The sequence below is a fragment of the Sinocyclocheilus grahami genome, unplaced genomic scaffold (genome assembly GCF_001515645.1).
Source record: "Sinocyclocheilus grahami isolate Dianchi unplaced genomic scaffold, SAMN03320097.WGS_v1.1 scaffold405.1, whole genome shotgun sequence".
NCBI classification, from domain to species: Eukaryota; Metazoa; Chordata; class Actinopteri; order Cypriniformes; family Cyprinidae; genus Sinocyclocheilus; species Sinocyclocheilus grahami.
Genome location: NW_015505584.1, coordinates 540854 through 563524, shown reverse-complemented (window position 1 = coordinate 563524; position 22671 = coordinate 540854). Strand labels below are relative to the sequence as shown.

The window sequence follows — 22671 nt, the reverse complement described above, 5'->3', positions numbered from 1 at the left end:
TATTAGTACCTTGAAGATACATATTACTATATTAGTACCTAAATGGTAGATGGTAGGCTTTTTTTTTCTTAGTGTATGAATCACACTCAGGGTTGGATCAAGTGTGAAAATAGCCCAAGCTTAAGAACAATAGGGCCTTTCGCACCGCAGGAACCTTTTCATAGTACCAGAACTAATTGTGGAACTACCCACTTTTCGGTGTGTTCGAACCGCCGGAACTGGGAGCGATTTTAGTACCGGACTGCCTTTTTCGAGAACCAAATTAGCTCCTACTCCGGAGCAGGGTCTAACCAGCACAACTGGTACTAATCGTGACGTAAGTACACATTGATTGGCCAAACGCGTATGAAAACGCCCTCACCCGCCATGATTTAAAACGCTGTGTAAACATACTGTAAACATGTCAACTTATTTCGCAAATATGGAGAACAGCGATAGATGGACGGACGCTGAAGTGCTGGCACTTGTAGCAAATGTAGCACTGCCAGTTGTCGTTGGAGATTCTTAGTCCTCCTTTCCGTTCTTTCATTCGCTTTACGTATACGTCGACTTTCCATGTCGACGTATACGTAAAACACAGCTCCGATCACAGCGTCCTCCAGCCTCCTGTTGTTAATGTTGTTTATCTTTGTTTTAGTTGTTGAACGCCGCACACAAATGACGTCGATGTAGACCGGTTCCTAGTACACACTGTCGGTGCGAATGCAACCCTTTAAATGATACTGGAAAATAGTTTGCGCAAAATCGTCCGAGTACTTTAGTACCGTACATTTAGTTCTGGAACTAAAGCGGTGCGAAAGGGCCTAATGTCTTTGAACGCGAAACATCTGAGCAATAAAGCTGGTTGTTCCAACAAGGTTCTTTCCATCAAGCCTTCTGTGGGAGAACTAATTTAACCCCTGCCATCTTGTTGACGCCTCACAAAATGAAAGTGTTTCAAGGGAACCTCCAAAACTATCTGCTGTTCTCACATTGAAAGAGACTAGATGAACAGCAGGGTCAGTCCCCTTCCCCCATCGCAGGCCTGCAGCTCAGGGACTCCATCTATGGAGGAGGCACCTATCAGTTCTCTTCTCATTTGTATAATGTTGGGTCACAGATGAAATTGAGTCTTACATGGGGGATTGAAGTTTTAATTCAGGCTCTGTGCTTTGGGGCTTCAGCCTGTCCTTTTCCACCCAATCAATTAACAGAGAAAGCTACTCCTGTCTCCTGAAGTCTGCCCATCACAACGGAGAACGTGTGCCGTCAACTTCCAGCTGTTGTTTGCTTGTGTTTAAATATGGATGATATACCTGTGAAACGCTGTAGATAACAAATACTCACAGTCACATCACAGATGTACGCTAAGTAGGATTAGCAGCACGAATATCATTTTGCATAACTGTCTGTCATCCACACAACACTTTCTGCGGTATCTGTGGCCCGAGGCTATGGGATCAGATGTTTTTCGGCATACCGCAGTTGTACTGCGCATCTGTCAGGTGTACTAGCGTGCTAACTACCTCTGACTATCCCCCACATGTGCCGGAGCGATTCGCGCCTCGGGTGACTGACGGTAAATGAAGTCAGCAACTTTGAGAGAGTCGTGAAATAACAGCAACATATGGACAACATAAAGCCATCCTGATGGGTGGCCTGTGGCCGATATGTCAGAGTGAACGCGCAAAATGACTTTGACTTGAGTAAATGGACCTTTAGAAGTGATGATTCACTTGAAGGTGTCACAGACACATTGCCATCTTCAATTGCACAGGAGGAAATGACAACCTATAAGTAGGCTTATTGGAAAAAACGTAACCTACATTTTTGAAAAACGTACCTATACATACAATTCACCGCAGTTTCCAGCTGAAATGAACACTAGAGGCAGTAAAACACCATTAACTTTTATTACTGTTCACACAAATTATGATTACAGGGACAGGTTATTAATTAATAAACACTTATTTTCACACAGTTATTTGCACAATACTGTGCTATGGCTTTTCATAGTGCATGATTTGTAAGCTAGTACATTTTGATTTTGTGTCACATAACTAGCTCCATTTGTATGGCCTTTCTGATGTAGTAAACATGCTTGGTAGCGCACCCGGTACAGCATTGCAATCCTGTGAGTCACGACAGTCGATAAAAGAGCTCAAAGACTTGCAGAAGCACGATGGAATGGTATAGTTGCTTCAGCAAATTCATTTTTTATCTCACGTTTACTTTTGTTAACACGATCAGTTAGGTTTATTGTCAGTGGCACACTATTTTCAAACATGAAAGAGCATTAACATTTTTGTGCCACTCACCAGACATTTCAACCACATCCAACCTAATCAACAATTGCCAGATTCAAGTTCATCTGCTTTGGATAAAATCAAATGCATTTTAGTACCAATCGCCAAAAATGTAATTCCTGAACTGTGGCGATACATACAACAACTACAACTCGTTATACAAAGTTTCAGACAAATCTGAATGTGCTTTTAGCATCACTCACCAGGCATTTCACTTCCAAACTACCACCATTTACGTACAACCAACACGATAAAATGCTGCCAGATTCACATTCATCTGCTTTGAATAAAACCGATTGCACTGTGAAATAATGACATCAAATGTCGCCAAATTCATGTTCATTTGTTTTGGACCAATCTGAATGTGCTTTAAGTACTTTTATTGGCACTTCATTTCTGAACTGCTGCAATATAACAGTCAGAGTAATGAAACATCGGAAGATTCATGTGCAACGGTTTCGGAAAAATCCAAACACACTTTTAGTGCCACTCACCTGACATTTAACTTCTGAATTGTTGCGAGACGTATGAGAACCAATGTAATAAAATGCTCCCAGAATCACGTTCATCTGTTTGGGATAAATTTGAACGTGCTTTTAGCATCACTCATTTAATTTAATTTCCGAACTTTTGCACTATGTACAACAACAACATAATTGAACTTTTCCAGATTTGCGTTCATCTGCTTTGGATAAATCTAAACACTGGACAAATCTGAACGTGCTTTTAGCGACACTCACTGGACATTTCTTTTCCGAACTGCCGCAAAACATACAGTACAATAGCAAGAGTTGGGGGATGAGCATCTTGCGGCCTGGATATCCCTTCCTGGTAATGCCGTGCCTTTGTTTGGCAAGATCTTCTGCCGTCAGGAACTGGAAGGCAGTGAGTGTTTTGTGTGCATGTGTTGGGAGGGCTGTTTGGCTGGCTTGTAACTGTGTTTGACCCCTTGCCGGGCCATGGCTAATGCAAGTGTGGGCTAGTGAATGGACCGAGGTCAGTGCCCAGTGACACATGACCTGCCATGGTTAATTCCAGCCGAACAATGGATCTGGCCCTGCCGGGAGATCATCCCATTACACCTCCATGCCAAATTAATTGTTTGTTTTCATGGCCCGCTCTTATGTTGACCCTGCGGTCAACTTGCTTTAATAACATTCGGTGTTAACCTGGGAAAAAGTAGAGTGCAATCCGGTCCTAACACGGAAGAAGCTCAGGTTTGTCAGGACCTTCTCCACACTGTCGCAAATGGACTCTCAGTGCTTGCTCAAAAACCATCAATTATGTGAGGTAATATCCTTTTTCACAAATAGTACTTGAGAAGTGACTGCAAACACAAGAATGTGCCCAAATATAAATGCAGGTAGAGGTGAAAAGAAGCAGTGGAAGCTGATGGAGAGCAGTGTGTCACAGCACTTTGTGTTTAAATAAAGAGACTGCTGAATGCGGAGAGCACAGCGCTGGCCTGGGAGCTTCGAGAGACAATAATGTGACAGAGTTTCAGCACCGCAGGGCTGCCACATTGATACTGCATAAAAGTTCTACAGTTACACCTTGCCGTACTGTATTGTGTTCCAACAGGACGCCCTACACTAAGATTAATTATGACTCATATACTCATTTACATACAGTGCACTAGAAGGCAGAGGTGTAACGTATTTAGGCGTATACACTTCCCCTGCATTATTCAGAAAAGTAGTCAATCAATAAAGGGTTTTAATTTCTTAATCTTACGATTCGTAACGTTTTTGGTCCAGATGTATTAATTTACTAAAAAAAATATATACATAAAAATGTGATTCATGCACATAATGACTTGAATACACCTTCATTATGATAAGCATGTTTTAATTTTCTCAGTTGAAAGTCATTTTAATATTTTTTGGTTGGAAATGCTAAAAATGTCAGGGTGATGCAACTGTCCTCCTGATATTATAAATTATTCAAAGGAAGCCCTAATTAATTAGTTTGGTATCATTTATTTCTTAGAAGAAAAATGACCAAAAAAAAAAAGTTTTACTGCTTATTAATAATTGAAAACTTTTGTCTGCCAAATCAAAGTCATGTGGTGCAACCAACATGCAGAGACATGTAAGGAAAAAATATAAAACAAAAGTATGTTAACAAATCTCACAAATTAACAGATAATTTGGTATTTTTAGGACAAGACAGGTTAGTTCAGGTTCTAAAATGTCATGTGGTGTGATTCCCAAAAATTTAATGACATTTATGATTTTATAGTTCATGATATTTGTTAAAACAAACAGACAAACAAAAAAACTTACCTCGAAAAGTAGAAGTAAAATAAAGATGTGTACACACATGTATTTGGACGGGGTACTAAAAATATAATGCATTTTACTTCATGGTCATACCACATGACATTACATTTAAACAGTTCAAGTTTTTCAAAACCTTGTAAAAAACCAACATATATACAAAGCATTTTAAAAATAATGAAAAGTAACAAATCAAAATAATGCATTTTAATGTAATTACTTACTATGTAATAATTAATTGCATAAATCAATATTTGCCAATAAACTTAAAATGAAGACAATTAAGAAAAAAAATCACAATATTGTGACAGGCGAAAGTTTTGAATATACAAACAATGTACTGACAATCAATCTTTTGTTGTTTTTGAACATAAGTCACTGATATACAGCAATTCATTTTCCAAATGAGTAATACCAACAAATGAACAACTAATGTTTCAACCAGTAGCATGACAAAGCATCTTTTATCACATTATTTTACACAAAAAGCTTCATAGCTGAATGAGATAATCAAAGACTCCCTTAAACTGGCTTGAAAAATGTTGAAAAGTGCAGCTGATTTTAGTGAATCAGTTTGTTTGGTTGCTTCATTCCAATAAATCAATTCAAATAAACGACTCACTGATTCATTTTAGTCCCTCTGTCTTTTTTGTAGCAAAACATGTAGTTAAAAAACTTCTGTATCTTCAACTTTGTTCTATAAAAGTTTGTTTTCTAGTATTTTTTCTTCGATTTACAGTAGTTTAAAACTGTAGTATAGTTAACTACTTTTTACTAGGGTAACTTGACTGAAGCTTAATTATAAAACTGTATTTATTTTTGAATAAACATATAAAATGCATTCAGACAAACAAAAAAACTTACCTCGAAAAGTAGAAGTAAAATAAAGATGTGTACACACATGTATTTGGACGGGGTACTAAAAATATAATGCATTTTACTTCATGGTCATACCACATGACATTACATTTAAACAGTTCAAGTTTTTCAAAACCTTGTAAAAAACCAACATATATACAAAGCATTTTAAAAATAATGAAAAGTAACAAATCAAAATAATGCATTTTAATGTAATTACTTACTATGTAATAATTAATTGCATAAATCAATATTTGCCAATAAACTTAAAATGAAGACAATTAAGAAAAAAAATCACAATATTGTGACAGGCGAAAGTTTTGAATATACAAACAATGTACTGACAATCAATCTTTTGTTGTTTTTGAACATAAGTCACTGATATACAGCAATTCATTTTCCAAATGAGTAATACCAACAAATGAACAACTAATGTTTCAACCAGTAGCATGACAAAGCATCTTTTATCACATTATTTTACACAAAAAGCTTCATAGCTGAATGAGATAATCAAAGACTCCCTTAAACTGGCTTGAAAAATGTTGAAAAGTGCAGCTGATTTTAGTGAATCAGTTTGTTTGGTTGCTTCATTCCAGTAAATCAATTCAAATAAACGACTCACTGATTCATTTTAGTCCCTCTGTCTTTTTTGTAGCAAAACATGTAGTTAAAAAACTTCTGTATCTTCAACTTTGTTCTATAAAAGTTTGTTTTCTAGTATTTTTTCTTCAATTTACAGTAGTTTAAAACTGTAGTATAGTTAACTACTTTTTACTAGGGTAACTTGACTGAAGCTTAATTATCTTTATATATTATTATATAAAAATCTCTCTCAAAAACCAAGTAAAGCTATGTCCAAACATTTCAAAATGATTCTTACATTGATGTATTAACAAAGACCAATACCGTATGGCAGAAATTACTAATCATTTTAACAAATCAAAATAATGCATTTTAATGTAATTACTTACTATGTAATAATTAATTGCATAAATCAATATTTGCCAATAAACTTAAAATGAAGACAATTAAGAAAAAAAATCACAATATTGTGACAGGCGAAAGTTTTGAATATACAAACAATGTACTGACAATCAATCTTTTGTTGTTTTTGAACATAAGTCACTGATATACAGCAATTCATTTTCCAAATGAGTAATACCAACAAATGAACAACTAATGTTTCAACCAGTAGCATGACAAAGCATCTTTTATCACATTATTTTACACAAAAAGCTTCATAGCTGAATGAGATAATCAAAGACTCCCTTAAACTGGCTTGAAAAATGTTGAAAAGTGCAGCTGATTTTAGTGAATCAGTTTGTTTGGTTGCTTCATTCCAATAAATCAATTCAAATAAACGACTCACTGATTCATTTTAGTCCCTCTGTCTTTTTTGTAGCAAAACATGTAGTTAAAAAACTTCTGTATCTTCAACTTTGTTCTATAAAAGTTTGTTTTCTAGTATTTTTTCTTCGATTTACAGTAGTTTAAAACTGTAGTATAGTTAACTACTTTTTACTAGGGTAACTTGACTGAAGCTTAATTATAAAACTGTATTTATTTTTGAATAAACATATAAAATGCATTAAATCTCTCTCAAAAACCAAGTAAAGCTATGTCCAAACATTTCAAAATGATTCTTACATTGATGTATTAACAAAGACCAATACCGTATGGCAGAAATTACTAATCATTTTTGAAGACAATCAGTTATCTTGCATTAAAATGGTTTTATTATAAAAATGGATTGAAGTTTATTTTGGTGAAATGAGTCACACAGAACAAAATGGCATTAGTAAATTCCATATGCACGACCATTTTAGCACGGCTCCAAACTATGCATTTACTGCAGATTCTTACATTGATGTATTAACAAAGACCAATACCGTATGGCAGAAATTACTAATCATTTTTGAAGACAATCAGTTATCTTGCATTAAAATGGTTTTATTATAAACATGGATTGAAGTTTATTTTGGTGAAATGAGTCACACAGAACAAAATGGCATTAGTAAATTCCATATGCACGACCATTTTAGCACGGCTCCAAACTATGCATTTACTGCGAGGTCAAAGTTGATGCTTCAAGTGTGCTGACACCGACGTCCCCAAATGTGCAGATCTGGTCCTCCGCGAGACGACGAATCAGGAGAATTCAGCCCACAGGTCTGGACAGAACCTACAAAAGCTAAAACAAATACTGTGATTAGGAATTCGAGCAGCTCTGAGAGTGATGGAGCTGCTATCTCTACCAATCACTCCAGTTATTTGCGTTTAAAAGGCTATAGTTTAGACTGCAAACACTAGTTTGGGTCCAATCTTCCTGATGGAGGGGGGGAGGTCAGTTGGTCAAAGTGACGGATGTTGTGTGTGTGAAGATGCAAAAAGCACCATCGAAAACAAGCACGATGATCACAAACAATTATCATTTATTTATTAATATAACGGAAAGCCACTTGAAAGGAAAACAATTCAACAAGGTGTCTATATTTCCTCTCAAAAGACTCTCTCTGGGAAACATGGATTGAAGTTTATTTTGGTGAAATGAGTCACACAGAACAAAATGGCATTAGTAAATTCCATATGCACGACCATTTTAGCACGGCTCCAAACTATGCATTTACTGCGAGGTCAAAGTTGATGCTTCAAGTGTGCTGACACCGACGTCCCCAAATGTGCAGATCTGGTCCTCCGCGAGACGACGAATCAGGAGAATTCAGCCCACAGGTCTGGACAGAACCTACAAAAGCTAAAACAAATACTGTGATTAGGAATTCGAGCAGCTCTGAGAGTGATGGAGCTGCTATCTCTACCAATCACTCCAGTTATTTGCGTTTAAAAGGCTATAGTTTAGACTGCAAACACTAGTTTGGGTCCAATCTTCCTGATGGAGGGGGGAGGTCAGTTGGTCAAAGTGACGGATGTTGTGTGTGTGAAGATGCAAAAAGCACCATCGAAAACAAGCACGATGATCACAAACAATTATCATTTATTTATTAATATAACGTAAAGCCACTTGAAAGGAAAACAATTCAACAAGGAGTCTATATTTCCTCTCAAAAGACTCTCTCTGGAGTGTGTTTAGCAAATTACAGACCCTGGAATTTTCTCATAATTGGCCATTTTATCATTTTGTTACAGGGAGCTTATTATGAAGGGGCTCCCAATATGATTTATGAAATACAATTAAGTGTGAATTCTTTCAGCGCCTCATTGCTGGGCTGCAGCACGGCGCGTATCTGCCGCACTACATTGAAATAATATGTAAATACCGTTAAGTAATTGGAAAAACAGTCATGAACGGGAAGAACATGTGACCGAGAAGGGAAAATTGTGGGTGGATTGTGGATTTGTTCCCCCCTCCCGATAAATATTCCAGGGGCTTCCCTCCCATCATCTCTATTTTTAAAGTGGAGAGCGAAACGGTCTCCAACTGATAGAGAAACTCATTTCGTAGAGCATGTTCAAAGAGATACGCCTGCTGCGGAGATTGAACGCTCTCCACGAGCCAGTTCCTCTTTGTCAAACAAAAGACGCTAATGACGTTGATCTCTTTCCAGGCCAAATTGCTTAGTTAAGATTACCACATTTTTGGTTGGTCAGAAAAGGACTGTTAATTTCAATGTAGCTATAAACAGTACGTTAATATTGCATACAAATAATCAGTGAGAAAAATGACAGATTAAATGACAGTCAAGCAATTTTTGATTCTGTTATTAGTGAAGTTTGCTAAAGTATGCATATTGCAATACATATTGGTCAATTAGTAAAGTTCAACTTAACTCATTCTGCTACAGACGTGAATGATACAATCGGCTTGTTGAATTCATTTTCATAAAATGGCTGAAGAATTCTATATCTAGAGACTTTGCTGTGGGTTCTTTTGACTTAACTACCCACAACTAACTCCTAGAAAACACTCAAAACACCCTAGCAACTGCATAGCAATGCACTAATAATCGTTACCTATCACCTTAGTAACCGCATAACAATGACCTAGCAGCCACCCACAACACCCTAGTATGACGGTAAGAAGTTTTACATGGCCTCACACTCACATTTACTTCAAATAATGTTACTTTTATAATAATATATGTAAATATATGCTATAATGCTATTTTAGTATCATTAAGATACTATTATACTTTTGATAAAATTGCATTTTTACAATTAAGTTTTGAAAGATATTTTTTAATATAGTTTATTTTCATATTTTCCATTTTCATTTAAACTTTTTTATTTAAATTAATTTTACTTTTTCATATTTAGTTAAAATTTTTGTAATTTCTTGTGTTTTTGTCATTTTTATTTATTTATTTTAAACATACATATATATTTATTTTTAAATTACTTTTTAGAAATGTTACTTTGCAAATAGCTGAAATAAACAGCTTTTATTTCAAGCTGTAATTTTATTTATTTATTTATTTATTTTTAGTTTTAATTTTAGTTTACAATAATTCTGATCCAAATTATCATTATTTAGATAATTCAATAAACCAACAAACAAACTGTAGGAGACTATATTTCTCTGTCTATTAATTATAATATGTGAGCCTGGAGCACAAAAGCAGTCTTAAGTCGCTGGGGTATATCTGTAGCAATAGCAAAAAAAACAACAACACTGTATGGGTCAAAATGAACGATTTTTCTTTTATGCCAAAAATCATTATGATATTAAGTAAAGATCATGTTCCATGAAGATATTTAGTACATTTCCTACCGTAATATATCAAAACTTAATTTTTGATTAGTAATATGCATTGCTAAGAACTTCATTTGGACAACTTTAAAGATGATTTTCTCAATATTTAGATTTTTTTGCACCCTCAGATTCCAGATTTTCAAATAGCTGTATCTCAGCCAAATATTGTCCTATCCTAACAAACCATACATCAACGGAAAGCCTATTTATTTCAGCTTTCAATTAAAAAAAATTGACCCTTATGACTGGTTTTGTGGTTCAGGGTCACATATGACAAAACACAGTTTCCCATCATTCTTTAGGCTTTAAGCGCAACCTTACAACACACATACACTCTCGGAAGTCTAGTGACAAAGTATGGTACATGTTCAACAGCCGTCCAAAAGAGAGGACAGTTATAAACTACACTTTTGTTCACTTTTCTCTCTTTCTTCCTCCTCTAGAAATATGGAGGCAATGCCTTGAGGCTTTCCAGTCCTCATTGTGAGGACTGCCAGTTCTGTTTGGGCTCATTGTTCTCGTCTAATCAGCCATGGCAAATGTGGAGCCCTCCAGCTCATTACGTATTCGCACTCAGAAGTGACCATGGGAAGTTTTCGGAGGCCCAGCCCCGGCATGGGCTGATGAATTACCTGCCTAGACGACACCTAGTGAATCCGCGCCGTTGCCGTGGCAGTGATCTCTGATGGGACCGTCGACTCATCGCTCATCCCGGTGGTCAAACAAGCGCCCCCTCCTTCCCCTGCTCCAACCAGCTTGAGTTTCACTATTGCCGACTCTTCTTTCAGCACCTCTGCCCCCCTTCCACACACTCTATGCTCTGTTTACAAACTCCTGCTAACGATGGCCGCCCTGACGAGCTTATACAAGGCCTGTTGGCAGTAGTGTCTGACATTTATCCTTCATGCACCAAGACCGAATGTTATATCAAACACTGAAGAATATAATATTCCTTAGACTTTCTTAACAGATAAAAGTTAATCTTGCGTAAAAGCTCATCTACCGTCTTGTCTACAGCAGTGGACAAATTCAACTCAGACTAAATTAAATATGGGTTAAATACAGGATAAATATATGGTCTGTGCTCACCACAATTTGTTGTGTGAAGTGACATTTACACTGTCAGAAAAAGTTATGTGCAAAATGTGTACCTTTATGGGAACAACAATTTGTCACTGATGAAGAGTCCTTTGAAGGACAAATTTGTACCCCGAAAATGTGCAGATTAGGTCTAGAGTAGTAATATGTACTCTTAAGGTCCTACTATAAACCTTATAGGGGTAGATAAGGTACAAAGTTGTCTCTTTAAGGGTAACTGGGACAACGGACAAGCTGTTGTACCCCTTTTTCTGAGAATGTAGAAATCAACCGTTTACTTTTGCATGATAAACAATGTTAAAACTTTGTTTCTCTTGAAGCAAAATCAGTTGAGAACCGCCTATTTAATGCACCAGCTTTAGAAAATCACCTGCATATTTGTGGCTCTAGAGGTTGTTCAGGAGTTGGACAGGTTCTGTGACCACTGGGAACTTATTTTAGTGAGTAGTAGGGGGCGGCGGATGCCAGCTGTATGGGTTAACGTGACAATAATTTGAGTTGACTCACCCATCCCGTTCTCTAATCCCCTGGATATACTGCACTCATACAGGTGTCCACACAATCCAATTATCACCGCCATGCTTGAGTAGAAAAAAATACTAGAAAAAAAAGAGGAGGGAAAAATCAAGTCAAACATCTACTGTCATTCAACTTTGCCAAGTATGCATGTACAGTAGTATTGCTGTAGACCGTAGAGGCATGTCTACTGTTGTTTTGAAATCTATTAATGCATATTTACATGCTTGCAGTAATTTATGAATGGGTAGTCTGGTAGTCGAGTAGCTAGCAAGTTTTCTGATCTGTGCTTTGAGAAAACCACCTTCCTTTGAATACCACGCTTGTGGCACACTTTTGTGTACATGTGGAACTGATACCAACTTCCCTTTCGTTTTATTGCCTCATTTCCATTACTGACATGTGACACTCAACAAAACACCACAACAATGCAGGGAGCCACAATCACAGGTGCATTCACGGAAAATCTCATCCGCCCATCTCACGACTCACGACCTGTAGAACACGTCTGAAAGTGACAGTGTCCCCCCACTGGTTTGGTTACTAAAAGAATGGCAGTGGGCTGATTTTCAAGCATGTAATGTGCTTTCTTTCTTTCTTTCTTTCTCCTCCTGCTGTTGTTGAAGGAGGGGGCATGTGTTTCCTTCCCTGTAAGATCCCACTGTTTGGCCCCCTATAGGGACAAAGACCCTTAGATAGAGGCTATGCCTTTTGGTACACTCCCCCTTCGAGGATCATGTCGAGGACTGCGGGAGGAAGTGTGAGAGATTTCTGATCTCTTCCTGAGCCAGCATCCAGCATGTGGGCTAAAGTCGGCTGGAAGACCCTCTCGACAGATGGAGTCAATCCCACTTCCCCCTTGGATTCAATAATCCAAATTTCTCCTAAAACTCTTCCCTCAAACTTTTCCTTATAGTCCTCAATGGATCTTTGGATGCGATTCAGGAGTGAAGCTGCTCTCTCGTGTTGACTTTTATTCTGACCTTCTGAAGTCATTTGTCATTAGAGCCTTGTGTGTTTGAATTGTGGCTTACTGTATATCTCTCCCATTCTTTTAGCCGTCTCATGCTCATATCCCCGTATAGTCCAAAGTAAACCAAAGTATCATTAATTATTAGAAAACAATGGGATGTATGGCCCCAATCACAATGGTCCTTGGAGAAACTAACAACTGTCTAAGCAAATATGAGTCTTAATTGGTCTGCGCTAAACTGCCATGAGCTCAGTTAATGACAGCAAATATCCTTATGGGAGTTCTGTTTGAGTCCCAGCAAAATTGGTATAACTCTGCAAATATAAATTCACGTCTCTCCGGATGAGTTTAGGATGAGGTTTAGCTGCTTAGCTACAGCAAGTAAAGTTGCTTAAAAGTGGCAAAAGTAGCAATAGCTTGTTTGGCAACAGATTCCAAAAATGCCCAGTCTATTGAATGCCATTGTTCCTAGGCTATATTTACCAATGCACAGGGTCAATACTCCTTCAGTTTAAAAGGTTAGAAAAAGGAACTTTATAAAGCCGCAAACAGTGGTTGGGAAAGAAAAGAAATAGTTCACAAGGACTTGCCACATTCCAAGAAGTTAGTACTTGCCCCCCTCAGACAGTTACTGACAGGAAGTTGAGAAGCAGTCACAATGGCCCACCGTGATCCAGCAAAGACACCCAAGACCAACTGGGTTCCTACAGCCGTCACCCTAGAAATGCATTCAAATGTCAGCATCCTTGAGGACATTTGTTCCTCTTGAAGCACCTCTGGAATTCACTCAACTGTATGAAAAATTCACTCAACTGTTGAAAAATTTGGGGATGAGGAATTGGAGGGCTTCTATTCATGGATTCCACAATGCATCTGGTTTGTGTGTCTCTAGAAGAGAGAATGTAAGAATTCAGTTATGAGGAGGCCATTGTAATGGAAGGTGTGAGTTGGATACGAGAACAGGAATGTATTTACTATTTTGGTTATGGGTAAACTAACCAGCTCTAACAACCGTAAAGTGTAGAAAGATAGTTTTTCTTTTTTCGATATCCACATCTGGCTCATCAAATTCCTTCTATTGGTCATATATATATATATATGAAATATGGGCTCAATACGGGTTTTTTTCATGTTTTTGAAAGATGCATTTTATGCTCATAGTAAACAATAAAAACAATACATTTAAAATAACTGTTTTCTATGTGAATATATGTAAAAATGTAATTTATTTCTGTGATCAAAACTGAATTTTCAGCAGCATTACTCCAGTCTTCAGTTATCCTTCAGAAGTCATTCTAATCTGCTGATTTGTTGCTCAAGAAACATTTCTGATTATTATTATTATTATTATCGTTGCTAAAAAGAGTTATGCTGCTTCGTTTGAATATTTTTGTTGATTTTATTTTTCAAAAGTATTTGATGAACAAAATTCAAAAGAGCAGTATTCATTTGAAATAAATTTTTGTAACATTATAAATGTTTTTACCATCACTTGTGATCAATTTAATGCACCCTTGCTGAATGATAACAAAAAATAAATAAATACAAATCTTACTCCAAACTTGAATGTATTGTGAATGTACAAAGAACGTATTTGAGTGTATATATTATTGAGTGTGTATATGTATCGCATGAAAAGAATAAAGTCTGTTTATTCTATTCTATTTTCTTTATTGTTATTGTTATAAGTTTCCATTTTGGGCATTATTTGACAATTACATGATCATTAATGACAGGCCATTTAAAAATCAATCAGCATACATTCAAGGCAATGAAACAAACACTCTCATGGTGTATAAATATTTACAATTTAAACTATTACGGATAATTAAGTAAAAACAAATAATTGTTCAAAATGTATAATTTTATCATAATCTAAATATTGTATAATCCTTATTTTAGCATAACAGTAATAACATTTTGTGTCAGGAAATGTGCTTAATTGTCATATAAATGCAAATAAATAAATAACTGAAAGAGGAAAGAAATCTTTGTGGACAAGCTCTTTTATAGGTTTGGTCAGCTTTACGACCAACTATTGCTGCGAATTATGCAGCCTGGTTTTTAGCAAAAAGTTAACCCTTGAATTGTTTGTTTTCCAGTTGACATAAATGGAACTAGTCTAAAAAAGAAGCTATGTCAGTTTTGCTGTCCCTCTTGAACACCCTATTTTTCATCATTTAGTCAAAAGGAAGGCCTTGTTTGCTCCCCCAAGACAAACCTCTGTTGAAATCTCTGTTGAATCACAGAGAGCTCGTACACAGTTTCGTCTTTTGACAAAGTTTAGGGCCGCAGAGAAAGAGCCGCCTTGTGTGAGGCTTCACAGTACAGCTGGCCTGCTTTCCTCCAGTAGTTTATTAGACACGGGCTCTTAATGAATGGGAGTCGCTGTTACAGTAAGTGACAATTACTCGACTTATCTTGCTCGCCACCAGCGATCTCACACATCCAACATGGCCATCATAATTCCTGCCATCATAAAGAGGGCTTGTTGGGCACTGGCAGCATCCACAATACCCGTCCTTCAGAGTCAGTTCATGCCATCTCTGACTGTGTTTTCTGGGTTTATTGGGGTACAGTAGCGTGAGGCTTCATCGCGGAGTAGAGAAACTTAGAGAGGGATGCAAATAAACAGGTCCAAGTAGGGTTAAGCCCTTTACAAACGACATGAGCGGAAACTGCACAGCCCTGGCACTCCTACAGCAGCCATCTCTTGTTTCTAATTGCTTAGAAAAAAAGAAAAGGAATGAAATGCAACTGGTAAACATTGCGACGGCATGAGTCAATCAGGTCTGGGAAGGTCTCTTGGTCTACTGCTGTGATCTATTGTCATACCTCAAGTATTAAATTTGCTTGATATATTCTAAAGATTACCCCTTATTGTTATTCAAATCTGCATTTAATCGCAAAAACAAATTCTGCTATTATTTATCACCCTTCGTGTCACTTCAATCCCGCATGCTGTTATTATGCAAGTATGCAAGTTCATGACTATGTCAAGCTCCAATAATGACAAAAAAACATCATAAAAAGTGCATAAAAGACCTTTAATCTAAACATACATTGGAAAAATGGTGTGGAAAAATGTTCACTCTGAATTGCTAGTAAATTTCACAAACAATTACTCAGAAATAGCATGTAACACACTGAATTAAACATAGTGGAATAGTATTTTCTTGAAAAATGTAGTCTACTAATTTTTTTTTATTTACAACTTTGAATAATTAAAAAAAATTTACTGCATAGAAGCAATGAGGTTTCAGAGCTTTGGCCCGAAAGGAACCTAATTGTTCAACAAAAATTTGAACAACAAATTTTCCTCATACAAAGCTATTGTGTAGGTTTTACTTTGTAACAATTTTCACTTAGAAATTGCTAGTAAATTTCACAAATACAAAGAAACAGCAACTAGCACATTGCATAATTTTTTTTTTTAAAGTAGAAAGACTGAAATAATATTTTCTTGTAAAATGTAGTCCACTTTGTAGTCCGCTAATCTTTTTTTAATTTTTTTTACAGAGTACAAGAAATGAGATGTCAGAGCTTTGCCTGAAAGGAAAGCAATTGTTCAACAAAATAAAAAAAATAAAACATTATAATAAAAATTCCCCATACAAAGCAATCTTTGGACTTGTACTGATTGTATTTTTGGTGTAGGATTTCCAAAGAAACAGCGAGGAACACATTGAATTAAACGTGAATGTTTGATGCAGAAAGCCTAAAAATTGTATTTTGTAATAAAACATACTCCAATAATCTTTGAAACATTTTTTACAGTGTACTTTTACAGTCACTATGAACTGTTTTTGTATGGAAAAGATGTGCATAATAAGTCTTTTTGTGTTTCAAATAGTAACAGAGCACAGGTTTGGGTGAGTAAATTTCATTTTCATGCTTAGCTATTCCTGTAAAGCGAACTTAATGGATTTGAGGAAACGTTCCTGTAAATCTGCCTCTGGTCTGGTGGCATATTAACTGTAATTCTGCCTTCTCACCATTAGAAATCTTCATTCAGTGTGTAATCCTGATTTGCAAGTAAAAACACGAGAGGCTTTGGTGTGTCAGAGCGGCAGTATTAGACAAACAAAGGTGTGTGTGTGTGTCACGTTTGAATTCGCAAATTCTGTTAACGTTTCAACCTGCGGATGAGAAATTAATAAAAGGCACGCATACCCATCTGCGATGACATAACACCTGTGTTTTTGATTTTGTTTTTATATTGTATTTTGAGAGGAATTAAAATAGTTTGTGCTTGACATTACATTCCAACACCCTTTTGAGTTTGCTGACATCATGGGGTCAGCGGGTCCAGATCCCCCACCTCTGCCTCTTCCAAATTTGATCTCTGTTTCTTTTCTGATAAATTGCAACAACCTGTCGTTAAAGAGCTTAGCCTAAAATTACTTTTCCTTAATGAATTTAATTAATGAATTTATTTAATTTTATTTGTCAAAAAAATTATATCCCTGAAAAAATAAAAAAATAAAAAAACCTTTGCACATGTGTATCATATTTGATACAAACACACGCTTACAGTATATATGTATGTATGACTACTTTCATAAAATGCATATTAATATCTAACCTATTGTCACTACTTTTTATTTTTCAATAATATGTGTTAGTAGTAAGATGATGATATTTAAATGATGACGATATTTAGTTTTATGATCAAAACTCGGTATTTCCAAAACATATAATGCAATGCAATATTGATAATTGAGAGATTAAATAAATAAAGATTTCACAGCAAAAATACACAAAGCACAAGCGGAAGGTGGACATTTCTAGAATTACACTAAAAGGACTTTTACTTGATAATATATAAACAAAATCAGCTAAATGTTTTGATATATGTATATATATATCAAAACATGTAGCTGATTTTGTGCACAATCATGTTGATCATTCAGTTTTACAAAGAGAATTATCGCTATCATAAATTATTACTGATGAGCTACCAATGTACAGTCATTGAACTGCTGCCTACACATGAAAATACACATGACCTTAGAAGAGAAAGTATGTTGATGTTGCTGAGAGACACTGTAGCAGTGGTGTGTGTGTGTGTGCGTGCGTGCGTGCGTGTGTGTGTGTGAGTGAGAGTGTGTGTGTGTGTGTGTGCGTGTGCGTGTGTGAGTGTGTGTGTGTGTGTGTGTGTGTGTGCTCTGGTATGTTTGTCCCCGTGAAAAGAGGGCCTGTGTTCAGCCCAGCCTGGGCCCCTGTAATGCTGCAAACAGCACAGATTTGGACTTGTCTTTTGTTGTCCTGTGTGCTGACATCACACACTGCTGATGTGCTAAAATCCCTCTTTCTCCAGCACCAGCACTTTTGAAACAAAACTGCCATGGCACTGATGAGTAATGCCAACTTGCCAAAAATACCTCATTAATCATCACACTAACACACACACACAAACAACCCAACACGGCCAAAAGCGAATCCAAAACTCATAGCCTGTACTAACAACACTCTGATTTAATATTATCAAATGAATGAATGACACATGCTAAAAAACCCAATAATGTAGACCTATGAGACAGCTATATATTTTATATATACTTTCATTTAGTGCAAATTTATTGTGTTAATGTGTGTGTCTGTATATCATCACACACACTCACACACAACTTTTCCATCGATGTTCGCCTGAACTTAGATCAGTCATTATAGCTGTAAAAATGGAATCTCAGATATATTCATGTTTGTAACATCAACAGCCATTGAGGTGTGAAAATGGAAGGCCACATTTCCATTTACTCACAACCTTGGAGAAATGTTTACACAAAACACTTTCACCCGGGAAATGTGCCGGCGAAGGCCACGCGGCGAAACATGGGTTTTACTCTATTGGCACGGCTAATGAATCTAAAAATGGTGGTAAAGGTGACATTATGCTGAAGTAAACAAGTCTACATACTCACACACCCAGCAAACATTCAGTCACTCACTTCAGCCACGAACAAGTGTGACGCTGTAATAACAGCTTGAACTCCTAATAAGAGTAAAGACAAGCATGCGAGACGCTCTGCACCCACGCTATGAGTATATCACCGTTCACTTCTGTCATAACAACACCGACAATCACACACTCTGGGCTTTCTGAGTATTATCTCCGAAGAATAGCAGAAAGGCCTTTTTTCCCAAGAGTTTCCAAGGGGTCCAATATTTCAGAGCAGTGTTTCCCAATTTTTTTCCAGCGTTGATGTGACAAGAGTGGGATGATACCAGCTCTTATACCCATCGTCGAAGCTGCACTCAGATGCAATCAAACACAATCAGCACCAATCTGGCAGGAGTTTGCCACACTGCTCACTCTCTCACTGAGTGGCCAGCAGACAGCCTCAGTCTGTTAAACGTGACAGATGGAATCGGCCCCCGAGAGAAGAGATCTGCGTGGTGAGTCAGTCCTTTGATCACACCGTCTCCCCTGTGACCGGCCCAAATCATTTCAGATCACCCAACAGGTTGACTCAGATTGTCAGGGCCACATGTAGTTTGGCCTTGTTGAAAGTGAGTAGACGTGGGTCCTCCATCTCAATGTGAGATCATATTGGCTATGTTATGTTGAGCTGCGTTGTGTTTCGATATGTTACGCAATGGTATGTCGTCACTATTCAAACTGACGAACCTACTTACATTATAATAGATGCTAGTCAGGGCAGCCATATTTCATTTTTGGCGGGAATGAGAACGAGGCTGTGAGGGACTGAAGTACAGTTGTTTAACAGTGTATCGATTGTTCAGCTGACGAAGCATGTTTCCGAAATACTTTCAGTGAGATAAAAACTCCATAAAATAGTTTTGAAAGTTGTGAGTTGCAAAAATGACAGGATCTAGGATCTTTATACAGCGCGTGTCTTTGTAAAGACTAAAAATTGATTATGCGTTTTTGGCCATTTATTTACATGACAATGGCATTTTGGGGGCCTGAAAACTCAAAGTGCACGTTTTTGAAAACGAAAGCATTATCATCTCAGTGTAACAACTACAAAAACATTCATTTGTGAAAACAGGGACCCATGTGCATGCGTATTATGTATTCGCGTAGCATTTCTTTACAAAGTGGCATCGCCACCTACTGGTCTTGCATGAGTAATACAGCGTGTTTAGTTATTTTTGCAGATCTGTGTGAACGGCGATCGTTTTGATACCATTGTCATCTGAAAGCGAAACTTTTAAAAATTGCAAAGAAAAATCTTCTGTTTTTAGTATATCGTTGTCAAGTAAACATACCCTAAGTGTGTCCCTCACAGCCTAGTTTTCATCCACGTTAAACTCAATATGGCATCAAATCCTGAATAAGGTCTACTGGAAAAACCCTATACCTTTCATAAAACCACCTAAAGTGGTTTTTAAATCAAGCATCATGTTAAATTACATTACACTACGCTGTGCTAAAACTTAAACATTGCAGTTTAATGAATTCAATCTCTACTGTTCAACTCACTCTCAACGCAATTCCTAACTATTTTTCATGTTTTGGTGCAGTGGTGGCTAATTCATATGAATCATACTGCTGAAATCTCATTTGTACATCTGCTTACTCCCCACTAGCAGTTATGTTTAGGGGAGGACCTTCATGCTTACGTTTTTATAAAAATCATTCGTTTCTGTGTGAATATGAATTCATATGAAATTGCCACCTTGTAAAATAGTTAGAGATCTCAGCACAGTACATTTACATCTGTCATTATACAAACTTAAAAAGAAAAAGGAATATTCCAAATTCAATACAAATCGACAATGTTAATTACCACATAAATACTGTACACTTGTCTAAACCAAAACTGAGGTAATGGTTAAGCTCTTACAATGGAAGTCCACCATTTTTGAGGATTTAAAGGCAGAAATGTGGAGCTTATGATTTTTCCATATATATATATATTTTTTTTTTGTTTGTTTGTTTTTTTTTTGTTAAAATATAAGCATGAGTTGGGTTAGTCATTCACATACTTTTTACAGTTTTAGACATTACATTGTCATTGCAACAAAGTTGTAAAACTGGATATATAATGTTACAAATAAAAGAATAGTAAGTGTTTTTTTCCACATTAAAATCATGTTAACACACATATTGTGAAGCACTTACAATGATATCCAAGTCCAAAATATTCAATGATTTGAAAGCTGAAATGTGAAGTCATTCTCATATATATTTTTTACAGTCATTTTACTTTGTTACGCTGTCATGGTAACAAAGTTGTAAAACTGGATATAAAGTCACACATAAAAGGTAAGTAAGCAGTTTTTCACACTAAAATCATGTGAACACATATATTGTTTACGTCTTGTGCCTATACTATTTAAACGGTGAGAATTTTTACATTAACAGATTGGCCCCTTAACTTTCATTGTAAGTGTCTCACTGTAACCCAGATTTTTTTATTTGATCTGCCGTTTAACCCAGAATATTCCTTTAAGTACTGCAGTTTGCAACCTTTTAATTGGTGTAAAACCAATTTCACCACATTTCACAACAACGACTAAACATCAACCCCAAAGCAACACATCAAATCTTTTGTATTTGAACAACTTGTTGAGCTATTCAGACTCGGACACTGAAGTTTCCTGACATTGTTCCTGAGTCAATTAAGTTTGTACGGCCGCAGACTTGTTCAGCAGCTCTTCTCCGAACCGTTCTAACGTTTAATAAGGTTTTAATGACCACTTCTAAAACGCAGCCCATCGCTGAAGAGATGCTCTCTCCACCCGCCCCCTCTCTCTTTACTCTCAGAGCCGCAAATCTGTCAGGCCCAGCTAAATTCTCACCCAGGTTGTCAACCATGCTTCTCCAAGACAGGGTCACGGGGTTAAAATCGATTTCACAGGCCACCTGGAGAGCCTAGGCCGCAAACTGACTCAAAAAATTTATATCAGTCTTAGAATTGCCTACCACCCAGGGTTAGGTTGAGCTAGCGCTCCCCCAAAAAGTCCCAGGCTCAACAGAAGTTGGCACAGGCAGAGGCTGGGGTTGTTGACCCTGCAAGCTGACCTCTTCAAACTTCAACTGAATTGTTCTGGCAGTTTCCACGGTGACAGGCCACTCCAAGCTTATCCTGCTTAGTTTGAAAAGGGGTGCAAACTTTACTATAATCTGCCGAGCCATGATACAAAACTTCAGAAAAAGAGGCTAAAAACATCAATGATTTAAAACATTGTATTAATAAGAATCGAATTATTAAATCCAACACAAATCAGGTTTTTCCAAACCTCTCCAAGTTCGGTATTCCAAACTTGGTAAACAAATCGCCAAAAATTGGGCTATTCAGATCATATTTCAGCTGTCACAGTGAGCTTCATTCAACCCTGGTTTCTTTTCCCAGCTTGAGAACTTTTATTTGGTCATGCACTTTTATTGAGAACTGAGACATGAGATTAAGAAAAGCATTTGTACATTTCCTGTTTCATGGAATCTTAACCCATGCATGGGCATTCATTAACCCTGCAACAAAGCCTTCATTAATGTCTCACCTCTTAAGCCGTACGTGGGTCTCATGAAATGGACCATGAATTAATCTAATCTACAGTTACACTGATTCCATGTTAAGAGGAAGCCACACAAAATACACAATTATCGATCATGCATTTTAGAGTTGACGTGTCATTTCACATATCTGGCTGACCAAATATGGAGTCATTATCTCTAAGTTATAAGACGGATGATGTGATATGATGTAGTAAAAGTGTACAGCACAAGCTGTCATTAGCCATTAATCTTTAAGTTATGAACGTCATAATGTGTTGGCAGGTGCAATTTCAAAAGCTGCTAATCTGTGTCATGTCATGTTCGGTTTCTGTTAAGAAAGCAATAGAACATAAAAAGCCCTCTGCGCTGGTCTGTCCTCTTATATTTAGATCAGACAGATAAATAATGAATATATATATATATATATGTATATATATATATATATATATATATATATATATATATATATATATATATATATATAC

General features: G+C 36.8%; 1 long non-coding RNA gene across 2 annotated transcripts in view; it reads right to left on the bottom strand.

The window, feature by feature from the left end:
* Nucleotides 1-7950: 7950 nt before the first annotated feature.
* Nucleotides 7951-22671, bottom strand: part of LOC107550679 (uncharacterized) — a 58691-nt gene continuing 43970 nt past the window's right edge. For both annotated transcript variants that reach the window (XR_001604688.1, XR_001604689.1), the window contains exons 4-5: nucleotides 11736-11827; nucleotides 7951-8174 (exon numbers count right to left, since the gene is read on the bottom strand). This is a non-coding gene — a long non-coding RNA (uncharacterized lncRNA). The remainder of the gene's footprint in view (nucleotides 8175-11735; nucleotides 11828-22671) is intronic.